Raw genomic sequence first — 15,626 nt, 5'->3', positions numbered from 1 at the left:
TTCACACATTCTCTTTCCCATGCTACAATTCCTCTGAATTCTGCTTCCTTGTGTATGTGGGGAAGGGGAAACCCACCTGCATGCTCCCTTTGAATGGTGAAGCAGTGGTGGGGATTGGGTCCAACCAGCCTAATCACCACCATACCTTTCAGTAAGGGGGCACTGGTGATGGCTGTTCCTTCGTTTACTCTTTACCTCTGGATGCCCCCACCCCACCCCTGGGCTCAAGCCTTCTTGCTGCACCATTCAAAGGGAGAAATTAGATGCGCATCTGGAACCTTCTGGAGAGAGATGGCAAGTCAGCAAGCATAGCAAAGAGAAAGTGTGACTTGCTGTTCCCGCTCAACCTCTTCCACTGGAGGTTATGGAGAACTGGGGTCAGTAGCCCAGCCATCACTGCATCTAGGGATGTGGAGGAATCCATACTGGGGCTGGGAATCCAACAAATTCCCTGGGCTTGACTCCCCAGACTCTAGTCTACTCTGTCATGCCCATGAATCTGAGTTTCTGGCAAGTGCTTCCAGCATCCACACAGAGCTCGCCAAAGATCCAGCCTTGGACAACAAAAAGTGTCCTCTTCCATATCATGTGCAGCAGCCTTTGTCTGTGCCCCTACACGTGACGCAAAGGCAGGCCACAGAACCTTCATTCCATGAGCACTCAAGAGCTCTTCTCGGTTTCTGGGATGAGGCTGAGCATAAAACAGAAGTCTGCAGCCTACTGGGGGATGGATTCTGCAGAGGTCTGCCACAATACTAACTGCATCCTCTCAAAGCCTCCCTCCCTATCCAGGCCTTTGTTACACTGCCTGTGGAGTGCATGAATGGGAAGGGGCGCCTGATTTCCCCGTGCAACGTGATAGGCCAACACTTCCCATAGAGATACTCAGACAGGGTGACCAAGGAACTGTAAGAAAGGGGGCTACCTTCTCTTGCATGACTATCATGCACCACCGCCACTCCCTCCTCCAACTCTTTTCCAGCCTCTGGCGAAGCGCAGGGGAGGGGAGAGGCTGAGTTTTACCATTTGATAGCCTCTTCTCTTGCACAGAACAGCTTCTAATCCACCGCTTTTTCCTCACAATAAAAGTGGAAGCATTAAGAATCCTTCCCCCCTCCCCACATGGATTTTTTTCCATGTCCCAATACAATGCCAGCAGTAAGCACTTCCTAACAACTGCCTCCATTCTTTCCTTTTTGGTTTCTCATTCCTTCTTTGTATCATCCTGTACTTAAAGAGCATATAAATAAAACTAGTTACAGAGGGGGGAAAAGTAATAAATAAATAGACAAGTTGTGTAAACTTTGCCCTATGCTGGCCTGGGTTAGTTTCATAGTGGATTCATTTGCCTTTACATATAATACAGGAAAACTTCCATACACACGAATGATTAATCCAGCCTTCCATACAATGTCAAGGCTTGCAGCATGACAAATTATTCACAGTCATTATTTACTCATCTCCCCCTTCAGTCAGCAAAACAAGTTGGGAAATGGACATATTACATTTACAGCTTAATTATAGGAATATTGCAATGTTGTTAGTGCTGCTACAACTACACTGACCATATAGCCCATTTGAATACTTGGCTACTGGCCTGCAGCCCCAAAATTGACAGTCTTAGATGTGTTGCAGCTGCTGAGTTAGGGGGTGTGTAGCTTTGGGAAGGCATGGATTTGGGGCTACTGTGCAAAACTCTTGTCTTTCACAATTCATCACTTTGCTAGGGTGCTGCTGGTGGAACCTGAAACCTGCTCCCAGCTGCAGTCTGGTTTAAAGATGTGCTGGAAGCTTTCGAGCTGCTTATATTTTAGTCATGCACCGATGTTCAGAACAAGAACAAAACATAATGGTATTTTACCAAGTCTTGGTTGCTTAGATAGCTAAAGAAGGTATATGACCAACTGTTAAATGGACTATCATCCAGAATGGCAAGTGTAGAGCATGAACCATGTCTACGGTCGCAGAAATTTCCTTTCCTCCCCTTGGTGCAAAAAGAGGCATAATAATTATGCTTCAGACCTTGTGTGCCACACTTTTCTAAAGCTGGGGCTTTCAGGTTGCTGAATGCACCCAGAATTGAATTCTGCACTTGTAATGACTTAGCCAAGCCAAGAAAAAAATGTCAGTAAACAGAGTAGCAAACACACTGTTCAAAGGTTGCAAAGGGATAAGATTTCCTTTAAAATGTGTATGTTGAGCAAAAAGGTTGATGTTGCATCTTGCTTACAAGGAAGATCTCTCATTTCTTTTCAGTTATCTGATAGTACAGAAAATACCCCCCCACACACACACCAACACATAGTATCTAGTTTACTATTCAAGCCTTAAGGGACATAAAATTTAGTATAACTCATGTCTTTTTGGCTCTGGAGTTTAGAAACAAAGGGGGGGGGGAGCCATTTTGGAATAAACATCAATTTGGAAGTAGCCATGTAAATGGTCCCTATGAAAGGACAACAAAGCCCTTTACAACTCAGAAAATTATATGAACTCACTGTGACACGTTGTTTCCCCCCACCCTGATAAACACATCTGTAACACCTTGTCAAACTACTTTCAGGGGGAAAAATCCCTTCACTGAAGCAAGACCACACATGAATACTTCAGGCAAATTCATTTCCATATTGCAAAATTCAAGTGAGGTCAGAAAATAAGGCTTTTGACAGAAAGCTAGTTATAGCTTAATTCTGGGGGGGAGGGTGGATGAGGCCCACCTTCTCGCCATAATAGCAATCTGTTCATAAACTCAAGATACATTTCCATTAAATCTTGACAAATAATTTTAAAAGTTTCCCAAGAGACCTTATATGCACCCCTTTTCATGCATAATATTTGGCCTCTATCCAGAAAAGCACCACAAGTTAACATGAGGCACTGGAGGGATTTTTAAGGCAATGCCCAACAAGTAAATGCAGTCAAACGTTTTCTGTATTCACCAATGGAAAAATACCCACATAATTAATATGTGAAACAGCTTTGGCTGTGGTGGGGATAAACCACTGAAGTTTTTGGAAAAAAAAAATCCTTTAACCCCTGAAACATAAATACACGTCTCTCAAGAAGAGACTTCATATAAAGGATTCTCCCGAAAGCTGTACCCCCACACCTCAAATCCAAAAGAAGAATGGCAAGCTTGTTATAAATTAACACAATCTGCTAAAGCGTCTGACGCATAAACATTAGCTCCACATTAGCACCAGCAAACTCCTAAGAAAAACTCCTAGCCTTATGAAGATTTGTACAAATTCAAGTGCCATGAGCACCTTTTACAGGCTAAAATGAGCCCATCTTGCAGTTTAGCACCTTAGACTATGTTTCTATGCCTAGCAGCTACAAAGAACAAGAAATCACACTTAAGAAATGAGTCAGGCAGCCTCTACTATAAATCTTCGCACAGACAGGAATGCTAGGGAGACCTGAAGGCAAGCCATGGCTTTGGAAATGCGTCAGAGAGATAGCAAGGCCATCTTGTGCCACAATCCTAGTGAAAGTGAAGGAGAGTGGAAACATGCCAGAGAATAAGTAGCCAAGTTATTCACCCAGAGTTCACCAAATATTCTGCACCACACACATCAGGACCAAAAGGAAGGGGAGCAAAGTCGCTCATGCAATAGGCACAGTGCATTTTCCTAGGATGGGCCATAGATGCATTAGTGATCTGCGGTTCACTCTGCTCCTTGCATGCTCAGTAAAATAGCTTCACTGTTCAATATGAGTAGCAACATCAGAGCAGTAAACTGATGTCACTTCAAAGCAAAAATCATGAAGTGCTCAAGACAGGCCCTTTACAACTGCTCACGGAGTCCAGGCATCATCTCAGTGTGAGCCAGTATTCCCATGAATTATCAGGTAAGATTTCATAATTGCTAAGGCATACATACAGAGACACTTGGTGCTTGTAGACCAAACAAAAGATAACTAGAGAGTATATGGGGCACCATTTGTGGACCAAAGCAAGGAAAAACTCAGAAACGAAGTGCAACCCCCTCTCCTTACCGCCACTAAACTGGCTGGAGCAGAAAACAAACTTGGAGATACATGGGAAACAACTGAAATCAAATGAGAAGAAGAGAATGCTGACACATTGTTTTTAGCTGCTAAGAGGGCAGGTGTGTGTATGTTCTGTCCAAACTAAAGGGTTAGGATTGAAGCTTGAGATTAATAAACAAACGGTCAAGGAACTACAGACCAGTCACTCTGACATTAATACCTGGGAAAATTCTGCAGCAGATAATAAAGAAGTCAGTTTTTAAGCACCTTTAGACAATGAAGTAATTACCAGAAGCCAATATGGATTTCGATTTCGTATGGATTTGGATCAATGGGTGATCAACATGATTGCGTCATGTGGCAGCTTTATCACCTCACCTTTAGATTCTTACATTTAGAATGCCAGCAGGCACACACATTTTATATGTTAAAAATACCCCACAATTAAGTTCATGGGCAAAGCACTGGCTCGTGCTTCCCCAGCCAGTGCTTTGCTGCAATCCTGCGCTCCCTGGCCATAAAAAGTCCATGCACAGAAAAGCTGCCCTGGTCCATCAAGTAGGTGCAGTGGGTAATTGCTCCACTCCATTCATTCTTGGTGTGAGCAGTGCACTAAAGGGAATCCCTGAGACTTGATCACATTTAGTAATGTGCAATTCAGACTGGAACAGGCAATTGTAACAAACACCAGCTAATCCTCAGGAAAAAAGAAAGGGTTCCGCTCTGCAACCACACAACCAAAGCCCTTTAACTGAGAACTATGGCGAGCTGCAAGGCTTCACTAATAAAGTGTCATTCATGTAAATTTGCTAATAGCTGCATTCCAGTAGTCAGGGTCCCTGGGAAATGCCATATTCCAAGAACACCTCCCTCTCCACAAATCCCAGGTATAATTTCAGAGAAACAGGACTCCCTCTCTCCTGTCACCATGGCCTGATAAGCAGTGAAGACTAGGAGAGCACATATTAGGGAAGAACAGTCCATTCCCTGCTTTTCCATTGCCCAGCATGTTCTTCTCCAACCCACAGGGTCATCTGTGGTTGAGGGGAAAGAGAGGAAGGGGTGAGAGAAAAGAGTAGGCATTTGGAATATAGATGAACATTACAAGAACACCAAATTTGTTCCATACCAGATAATTACAAGACTCGGGTAAATCATAAGTCTACTTATATCATAAGTTGATCCCGGCAGTGGCTGAAATTTTAAAAAGTTCAGTTTCAAGCAGATCAAACTGAAAACATGGGTGGAATAATACTAGCAATTCCTGGGAACCTACACAGACCCCAAATTTTCATATGAGAGAAACACAGGCAACCAGATTATGTGGGGAGCACACCAGCTGAAGATTTCCAACATGGGGATCCCTTTCCCCCACCCTGAGTTCTCAATTAACAGTAAAGAATTCGGAGGAGGGGTCTTCCACCAGCAGTGGCACAAGAGCCAAGGCCCTTTCTTCCTCACTATGCATCAGGCTTTGGAGAAACAAGGAAGTAGAGCGCCCCCCTTGCTCCTTCTCATTTTCCCAGTATCTGGTACAAGATGGGAGTGAATCACTCACTTTGCATATAGTTACAATTTCTGCTTTGGGAAAATTACTGGTAGATGCCTTTAGTTTATGTGATCTAAACAAAAAAATCATGCCTAACAGCAAACATGAAGACTCAGAGCTTGAAAACTATCGGAAGGTTGTAGATAAATAGAAGAGTGGAACAAATTACAAAAAGATATCCTTGACCAATGATTTAAAAAAATTGTTTGTCTTAAATATTCAGCCGGTTGCCTGAAATCAGAAAGTCCTTGAAAGACAGTGCTGGAAAACCTTGCAACTGTTCCTCGGTCAAGGTGTTCCTGAACCATTTGTTAGTTTACAGAAAAGACTATCTCTGTTACAACCAAACTTAAGTTTATTTTTACAAAGCATCATTAGTTTCATTTACCTATGTGCATTGTTATAATCATGATAGCTGGGTTGAGTGTTATCAAGGGAAATTTTTCCATAAAACATTTTCCATAATGGAAAACATTTCTGCTGCTATGTTTTCCCACAAAAAATCTCTATCTCTAAATATACTGTTACACAAAATTAATTAATAATGATGAACAGCTACAATACCAATTAAACTGGACAGGTTCTAGTTGGTAATTAGGTTTTCAGATCACTCTAACTAGAATATATTCATCTCTATTTCAGTTACACAGCTCTTTGGAAATGCATTGAGCACCCTTGCTTTTTACTTGGAATTTATTCTTTATTAAAAATATTTTCAAGCTATCCCTCTTCACAGGACATCAGGGACTGCAATGTGGTATGGAAAATTTCCAGTGTTTTATTTTTCAGAAGAAATTTTTCCATTTCGTAAGTTCATTATAACAAAGAATATATGCCAACTGCAAATCCAATATTACGGAAACTTGGCAGTTTCAAAGTTTAATTGTTTTTCAGGTGATTATCCCTAGCAAGTATGTGAGAGAATACAGATGTATGTCAGCATGAAATGGAACTAGTAAGTAGCAACAGTAAAACTGAAGGTGACCTGATAGTTGAAGTGGAAAGGAATCGACTCTATTCAAACAGAGGAGCAATTGCCAACAAATTTATTAGTGTGTTAACAGTTCTCAGTACCTTCTTCTTAAATTAAGCATTGTATCAGAAGGTTGCAATATTGTCTTTAAACTTTAGACATAGTCCAATGAATGATTACATAACAGAATATTTAAATCACACTGCATGAGCTTTCGCTTTCCCTTCCAAGTAGAGTGCTATTTTACAGCAAGTAAGAAAGGAGTGGGTTGGTCTTGTCCTGCTTAATGCCATGGCTTCGTGTTGTCTCCTTGCTTTTTGACATCTATATGAATTTCCTGGGTAGAGTCATCAGGGAGTTCAGAGTGAAGTGCTACCTGTATGCCAGCTAACGATAGTAAGCTCCTTCACTCAACAAGCTATACATGGACCAATTATAGATTGCAGATTAAATGCAGAAGTGGAGCTGGCATGGGCGGCAGGGACTCGCTCACTCTCCTGGTCCCCAACAGCCCATGGACTGCTTAACGCTGATTGTGATTACATGCAAGCCAAGCCCCAGCCAGAGTTAACTCAGAGAGGAAAAACAAATGAATTTCTCTCTCTCTCAGAATGCAACTCACCATCGCATGAGACTCTGCAAACCTGGATTGTAGGCTGCATTGTCAACATGGAAATTGCATGTGCCCTGCGCACATTACAGTCAATTGTTGGCTAATTAGCCCATGAGACCACCACTGTCTTGTGCAAGGTGGGTTATTAAGTAGTGGTGAAGGTTTCATCCCACTCTGTTCTCGATCTACTCCTTACACACACAGAAATAGGAACAACACATAAATAGAGTTCTATTCACCGGAATTCTATAAAGATTGGACCTGCTTCTCTCGAAATGCAGAATTCCAAACTAGAAAGCTTAGGCTCTGGAGGTGAACTAGGAGTAGTATTTGGAATGTGCTACTGAAATGCCAAGGCTAACAAGGGAGATTAGCCAAGCAGCTGGTGAGAACTAAACCACTTCCGGTTCGGAGGGGGGGATATTTTTACAAGGAAGAGTGGTATGAGTTCATCAACCCAGTGGTTTCCTTGTCAAGTCAAATAGCAAAGCAATTAAGTATTGTCTTGCATTCCCACCATCTGGACCATAAACATCCCAAAGCTTCCTCAGGGTTGAGCCAACCCCTTTTGGAGAGGAAGGAAGGAGGGAGATTCAGTTTGGAATAAACTCCTGCCAAGAGCTAACTCCACCAGTCAAAGGAATAACTGTTTTGATAGATGCTACTTGTTACTTTCTATGAGGAAGGCTGAGCGCCAAAGAATTGAGGCCTTTGAATTGTGGTGCTGGAGAAGACTCTTGCGAGTCTCTTGAACTGCAAGGAGATCAAACCAGTCGGTCTTAGAGGAGATCAACCCTGACTGCTCTTCAGAAGGCCAGATACTGAAGATGAAACTCAAATACTTTGGCCACCTAATGAGAAGGGAGGACTCACTGGAGAAGACCCTGATGCTGGGAACAATTGACGGCAAAAGAAGGGGACGGCAGAGGATGAGATGGCTAGATGAAGCCACTGAAGCAGTTGGTGTGAGCTTAGGTGGACTCCGGGGGATGGTGGAGGATAAGAGAGCCTGGAGGAATGTTGTCCATGGGGTTGCGTTGGGTTGAGCACGACTTTGTGAATAACATAACATAACTTGTTACTTTATTGTTATTCGGTTTGTATTATGAAGCCAGGCTAGCTCAATAAAGTCCATATTTTATAAATCTTTCACCTTTATCTGGTAGAAAGGGAAAAAAGGAAAGATGTGCTTACCACACTGGTGCCAGTAAAACGTGTTTTACTGGGCAATTGCTTTAGCTTCACATACTTAGATTGAAGTCACAAATTTAGCTGACACAGGGCAACAGAGTGTGGGGTGAGCCAAAGCAACACAAAAGGAAATGGTCCTTTTGCAGGGCTGCTGAGCTGCCCACAGACGGTTTACCTACTCTGACCTTGCCCAGGTTAGTCTCCTGCCACCCCAAGCAGCCATGTTTACTATTGAGTACACTGCAAGCCCTTGCTTCACTACTACTCCCACCCACCTCCGAGCTCGACTTTCAGGGCTCTCTATCTCCATGCCAAAGCAAATGTCTGTGCTGCTGATGCAGGTGGAAGGCCCTGATCTCCAATATCATCATTTGTGTGCAACATCTGTGCAAACTGAGGATCCTGGGAGCTTCCATGGCGGGGGTTTTCAGCGATCACGTTGCAGATCACTGAGAGATGATGTGCCTACATCAATACATGTACACAGAAAGGCTTGTGTTAACACAAGTGAGAGAATAAATTATGTCCGCTTCTGCAATAAGCTCTTCAAGAATGCAATAAAGAGTTCAGTATGTTTTCCTCAGCCAGGAATCCCAAACTTTTCATTTAAAGTCTGGTTTGCAGAAGAGATAAAAGCTGAAAACAAACCATCCTGACCTTGGCAAATTTAATCACAACTTGCCTTTGCAGAATGCCAGAAAACAGGTAAAAGAACAAAAAACGTATAAAGCTTATTTCACTGGCAAACTTATGTGCCATGATAAAATAAAACTCTCAAATATCTCTTTGACAGAGTAGTATATTCAGCACCTTTCCAGAGTATGTTTTGTTTTTTTAAGCCTCTCAAAAATCAGTGTTTTACAAATGGTTTACAACCCTTAACTCCAAAAGATCTATTAGGAAAAAGAAGGCGTAGAAGGTGCACCTTTATTCTTGGAGAATATCAATTTAATTTCATTGCAGTCCTTTGCTGTGCTGGCTTATAACCTTGCAGGTTCCCTATAATATTCTCGCTTGCATGTCCCTGAATTGCAACCCTGGGATTTTTTCCTTGATTTGTTAATGTATATGCTGCTTGAAGTGGCTCAAAAATATAAAAGATTACTTTGAGAATAAAATAAATATGAAGGAATTACCAAACAACATTTTTCCTTTAAGAACTTGTGTGTGTAACTGCAACTGAATCTGCTTTACTTTGCAAGAAAAAAGTAGAATCCTGCAAACACCAAAGCAGTAGGGTTAGTTAAGGTTAGGCATCATGGTGAGATTACCAAGTGAACAGAAACATGATTACAACGAAATACTTACTTTGCTAAAAAGGAAAATAAGAAGAAATAATCTTACTGAAGAAGAAATGATGACCAGCAGCAATAAGGACAGTTAAAAGTTGAACAAATCAATCAAAACCACAAAAAAGTGAACCATAAACTATTTTAGATTCTGGGATACAACAAACTTTTATCACATCATCTAGAGATCTACAGCATTCCAGTTTAAAAAAACAAACCCTGAGCAGATATACATACTACTACTTCATCTGTGAATTCATTATGTGGAAGTGTCATTGGGCTTTTAACAGTGAGCTCATTCCTAATGCTCAAGCTTGACCACAGACTTCTACACAAGGTTCAACCGGCCACCGGCTGGCTGGGTAAATCTGCATCTGGCTCTCTGCTAACCTGTCTGAAAATCATTAGACAGACTCAGAACTATCACAGCAATTACATCCTTGTGCAACAATAAACTGAATTCCAGAGAATTCTTGCGTATTGTGAATAAGAAGCCCATCCCCTCCTACGTTGTTTCTCCTCTCTAGCATGACTCCAAACAAACCAAACCAGCCTAAATAAGAATGGTTTGCTTGTGATGTCATTCAGTCAGGAGATTTTTATATACTGCTTCACAACAAACCAGAAATTGTAAACCAAGAACAAACCGTGGTTTTCAATTGTGAATTCTGAAGAGAATAACAAGTCTGGATCCATCATTTAGACAACACATGGAACAAACCACTCCTGGTTTATTTAACAGTCATGCTTTGCAGAAGCGAACATGCTATGTACACCAGAACACATTTCATTCATGATCAGCTTCACTTCAATGCTCAACATTTCATCTCTTGCTCATGAGATGCCATGTTATGGCAAACTGCCACAAAGTCTTCCACTAATTAGGAAGGCGCAGCGGAAGTGAGGAAGGAAGGAAGGAAGGAAGGAAGGAAGGAAGGAAGGAAGGAAGGAGGGCTAGCACTACAGGAGTCAAGTCACCATCCCTGAAGATGACAATGTCATGCAGTGGAGGGAATTTTGTAGTACAGAAATGTCACTGGTTGTCCCTTCCTCAACCTGGTGCTGTTCAGGTGTTTTTGAGTTCAACTTTTATCAGCCCAGCTAGCCAATGGTGAGCAGCGCTAAGACTAAACCATCTGGAGGGTAGTAGGCTGTGGAAGGCCAGGTTATGGTGCCCAATTTTATCAAAAGTAAATTCAGACAATAAATAACTTGAAAGAGATGCTGCCATCTCCATATAATATATGTGAGACAAATGTATGTTGGAAAAGACTCCACTGAGATATGGTAAGCAGTTATATGGGGCAGGGGCTACTTTGTGGTGGCACGTGTTGTAGGATGCCCAACTCATGTCCTTTATTTATCCAAGTTCATAGTCCACTTTTTCTCATAATAAACTCAACGCAACTTACATCATTTTCCTTCTCCTGCTCTTGCTCTTATCCCCCACAAACAACCCTGAGAGGTAGGTTAGCCTGAGAGTCTGTGACTTGCCCAAAGTCACCCAGTTGGCTCCATGAGCAAGTGGGGACTAGAACCCGGGTCATCTGGGTCTCAGACCCATGCTCTAACCACTACACCACACTGGCTTCAGGTGTCACGCAAATACTTAAAAAGAAAATTCCGGGGCTTCAAAATTCTCTGCATGATGCTTCATGGTGCTTGGTGCATTATACCTGGTCATTTACACTTACTGTTTTCCTACTGTGGTGCTTTCATGTTCGTGTTTCATTTATTTTGGGTGCAATCCTATGGGTTGTACTGTTAGATGGGCACCTCTGATCTTGCAGAAGCTTCAGATGCTCTGACAGGCTTCTGGTGGCAAGCCATGAGGAGCAATGCAGGCAAAGGCTGCTTCTGTGTCCTCGAGTGAATACATTTCCCAACAGAGCAGAGGGCCTGGAGGAGCCATCTCCTCACTCACCCCTACCAGAATGGCCCTCTGTGAGACTTCTCCAAGACCCTCCAGGTTTGCTGGCTCTGCAATTCTGGAGAGCAACCAGCGTGGTTCTTTCCATGGCAGCTGTGAGGGAAGGGAGAGTCCCCTTTCTGAGGGCACCACAGTGTCCATGACTCAGGAGAAGGCCTCCAAACATCCAATGGTCCCTGGGAAACTCTCCTGGGGCCACAGGACTGCTGGCTCCTTTCGTTTTATGTTCACCTGAGGAATGGTGGGTGACTACATGGGAAAGGGCCTACTTTGTGGGGGCAATCTTTTTTATGCTGATTTAAAATTTCCTGTAAGCTGTCCAAGAAACCTAAGTGACTTTGGACAGGTCTTTATCCCTCAACATAACCTAACTCATGTAGTTGTTTTGCATTGCTTCGAATGCCACTCTGACCTCCACAGAAGGATAAGAAAAGACGACAGAGTGATAGTCATAACAATATTCCTAAGCATTTGAAGAGAGCTGCGTAAATGAGCTCAGTGATCACCACAACTGACATTATAGAACAGGCTATCACTGTTAGCCCTGCATTACCAATGAAGGGTTAGCAGAAAAGTTGCTTGGCTGGGTTTCCCCACTCCCTTCCCAATGAGATCATGGCTGAGCAGAGATATTACTAACTAGGAACTCCCCAGTTTATACTTGCCTGTGCTGGACCAACTTCTTATAGACCTCTCTGGTTAAAGAAGAGCAGGAAAGGGCCCAACACACTGAAGTCAGTTTACAGACTCACAGAAAAAAAAAATATATTGGTTTGATCCAATGGCAAACTTGCCAAATCATGCACCAGACAAGGAACATATCAGAATCAAAGAGCATACAATGCTGTTTTTCAACATGCCCATATCCATGCCCATTTCAAGTAATTTGAAAGTTTAATTCAAAGAAATGTAGCTTTTTTCTATTCTCAGAAGTTGATAAGCTGAACGACTTGAACAAACAAAAGTAGCAAATCCATTTATTCTCAGTTTCAAGTTGTACGTGTAGCACATACAGAAAGGTGCTGCCTTTGTAGTTGTAAGTTACAGCTTACTAGCCGAAGATTGTATGTATTTATCAACACAAGTGCTTGAATACTGAACAAAGCTGACTCTCTCTCTCTCTCTCTCTCACACACACACACACGTGTGTGTGTGTGTGTGTGTGTTTTAAAAAAAAATCAAACAAAAGTATAAAACAAATAGAGGCTTATCTCCCTTACAGACTTTAAGAGTCAAGACAAATACACACCATCCTTCATTTATATTTAATTATTGAAACAGCTGGAAAGGAATATGAATATGAACAGGAAATACAAACACTATGAGCTAAGTACACCTGCCAGCTTTTGCGTCACCCACAGGCAATTGGCAAGATTATCAAAATACACACGAACTGCTGTATGTTGAGGAAGGGGCTCAGAAAGACAGACAGACAGACAGACGGAATCTTCTTAGTTCTTAGAAAGAACCCTTAGAAACAAGGGTTTCTATCAAATGAATCATCCTCCAAACTGCTGAACAACATAACCACAGGGCTGAAACCTGCAGATCTCAGTTTAAATAGCTACAACAGTCTCTTTCTTGCCTACTGATCTCTAGTCCAGCCCAAAGGCAACAAAGCAGGATTGAATAAAAATACTTGTCTAACCATAGCAGCACCTACCTTTTCCACATGAGAGAAGTTGAGGGAGGTGTTGAGTATCTAGTAGCTGTGCACTCACTCCAGTCAAAGGGGAATAGCTAGAAGGCTACGTGGCATTCAGACACAGCAGCACCAAGGGGGAGGGGAGGGGAAGAGAGAAGCAGAGAAGGGAAAAAGCATCACCCTCCTCCAAACGACTTTAATAATGAGCTGCAGCAATAATTGGAGAGAAACAGCTGATAGTCTTCCTACAGAATCTTTCCAAAAAGGAACACCAAGAGTCACTTATTTTCTAGCTGCCTTCTTAAGTGGAACATCAGCATTGAATGGGGGAGGAGGACAGAAGGGGGCAGTTGCAGGAACCCATTTTTCACTCCAGAGGGGGCTTCCTGTTACATGGACAGAATCTCTGGTGATATCGCAGGTGCGTGCAAAGTTGGGTCTGACTCCTGAAATCCACTGAAAAGATATTACAGATCTGAGCTCTTTTATAACTACCTTCTTTCACATGCATATCATCACACTCGTACACAAATACCAAAGTGTGCCCATCTGCCTGCATTGGCTGATGCAGGTTCCTATCCTAAGTACAAAGAAGCCCTGACACCTTGCAGAGGGTTCCAGTCACCAGTCCTGGGACCATTCATGCAGCACTTCAGTGTTAAGACCACCACTGGAATCCAACATGCTCAATGCTACACCAAGCTCTCCCAATTAACCAAGTTCCGCCTGGACCTTGTTCTCACCAACACTCACCTACCCCACTTCTTGCAAACTCATGGTCTTCACAAATTTCAAGCCAGCCTCATCAGTGCGATCCTATTCCCTCACCACTGAAAGCTCCAGCATATCTCCCCTGTACCCCAATCTCATCATCCTTTACTCTCCCTGTATCCTCAGTCACCTCAATCTTCTACATCCTTATGCAATGAACACCTTTTACAAAGTCATTGTTCAGAAAACGTTTTAACAGCAATCCATGGCACTGAATTCTCATATCCCCCACAAACCCATTCCTGTCCCTAACACTCTTCCCACTCACTTCCCCAACTACTCATCGGCAGCATTATCCTCTTATTCCACCTGCTCCCTCCTTTTTTCCTTCCAAGCCTCCTCCCCATCCAACAGACCCTAGCATCCCCCTATCCCACCATAACCCAAAAGAGAACAGGAGTAGGAAGGAACGAAAGTATTATCCACAGGAACTGGAAACAGGGATGATTGGGAAATAAAAGATCAGATGTAGGCCCTGGGAAAAGGAAGCACAGAGAAATCACAGAAAAGCCAAGAATGAAAGGGTTGTTTGTTGGACTTGTTTATGATGCCATTCAAACATAAATGTTTAGGGACATGATGTGGGGAGGGGGACAGAAGGTAAGAGTTCAGTTTAGTGGATTGATGGCATAGAACAGCCTTCCCCACCCTGGAAAGGGTGCCTGGCTGGGGAAGGCTGGAGTAGAAAGGCTAGAAAGGTGTGTTGGGGGGCTCAGAGATCAGCTGTCCAGGCCGGGAAGGCTGGAATGGGGATGCGAGGCTGTTTTTTGAGGGCTGCCACCATGGATTAAGGCTATGAATGTTTGGAGAGGAGGAGGAGGAGGAGGAGGAGGAGGAGGAGGAGGAGGAGGAGGAGAGGGGCTTGGGGGAAGGTGCGTGTCCTGGAATGCAGGCGAGGGGACTTGCCAGGGATGGTGCGGAGCGATAAGAGATCAGCTGGAGGGGCTGGAAAGGGCCAGGGGACCGCTGGAGGCCGCGGGGAACAGAGCTGCTCGGGATCGGAATGGGATTAAGCGGCAAGAAGGGGCTGGGGCGGAGGGGGGCTGTGGGGGGGGGCGGATGGGATTAAGACGTGTACAGGGCTTAGGCCAGGAAAGTACTGCTGGGAGGGCTGGCGGGCGGTGGGGGGCAAGTGCGCCCCGTGGCCCCCGATCCCCAGCAGCCCAGCCCCGGTTCCCAGCCCGCCAGCGCCCCCAGCCTCCCGCCACCCCCACAAGCAGACACAGCCCCGCCCTGGCGGCCTGGGAAGCCTCCGCCGGCCCTCGGGGACGGCGGGGAGGGAAAGGAAGGAGCATCAGCACTCACCGTGCGAGCGGGAGCCGAGCCGAGGCGCGGGCGGCAGCCGGGCGGGCGGGCGCGGGAGGCCGACTCAGGCGCGGCGCTGGGAAGCGTCGCAGTCGGAGCAGCCGCAGCAACAGACCCCGTCGGACGGTTCCGCCATGATGGAATGCAGGCGTCCGCGCATGCGTGCCGCCGCCGCCGCCGCGGCGACCAACGCGAGCCGACCCACAGCCGAGGGCGGGGGAGGCGCGAGGCTCGTGCGGCGGCGGCGGCAGGAGGAGTAGAAACAGGACGCGGCCGGGCTCGCGAAGCTCGATGCGGCCCCTCCCTCCCTCCTCCCTGCGCGCCGCGCAAAACAGCTTGTCGCTGGTTCCCGGGAAGCCCTGAAACC

At 44.4% G+C, this 15,626-nt stretch overlaps 1 protein-coding gene across 2 annotated transcripts in view; it reads right to left on the bottom strand.

Moving 5' to 3' along the window:
- FNDC3A (fibronectin type III domain containing 3A) overlaps nt 1-15,402 on the bottom strand; it is a 54,261-nt gene extending 38,859 nt beyond the window's left edge. The window contains exon 1 of one of the 2 annotated variants that reach the window (XM_044427209.1): nt 15,260-15,402. The gene's annotated coding sequence lies outside the window, so the exon portion shown is untranslated. Of the gene's footprint in view, nt 1-13,201; nt 13,220-15,259 lie in introns of those variants that run through there. The other variant, XM_044427210.1, reaches the window with a different exon arrangement.
- Nucleotides 15,403-15,626: the final 224 nt, after the last annotated feature.

Source organism: Varanus komodoensis, unplaced genomic scaffold (assembly GCF_004798865.1).
Source record: "Varanus komodoensis strain SLA01 unplaced genomic scaffold, ASM479886v1 scaffold18_3, whole genome shotgun sequence".
In the NCBI taxonomy this organism is placed as follows: domain Eukaryota; kingdom Metazoa; phylum Chordata; class Lepidosauria; order Squamata; family Varanidae; genus Varanus; species Varanus komodoensis.
Note: the sequence above shows the minus strand (reverse complement) of the source record. Positions and strands in the feature narration are given on the sequence as shown.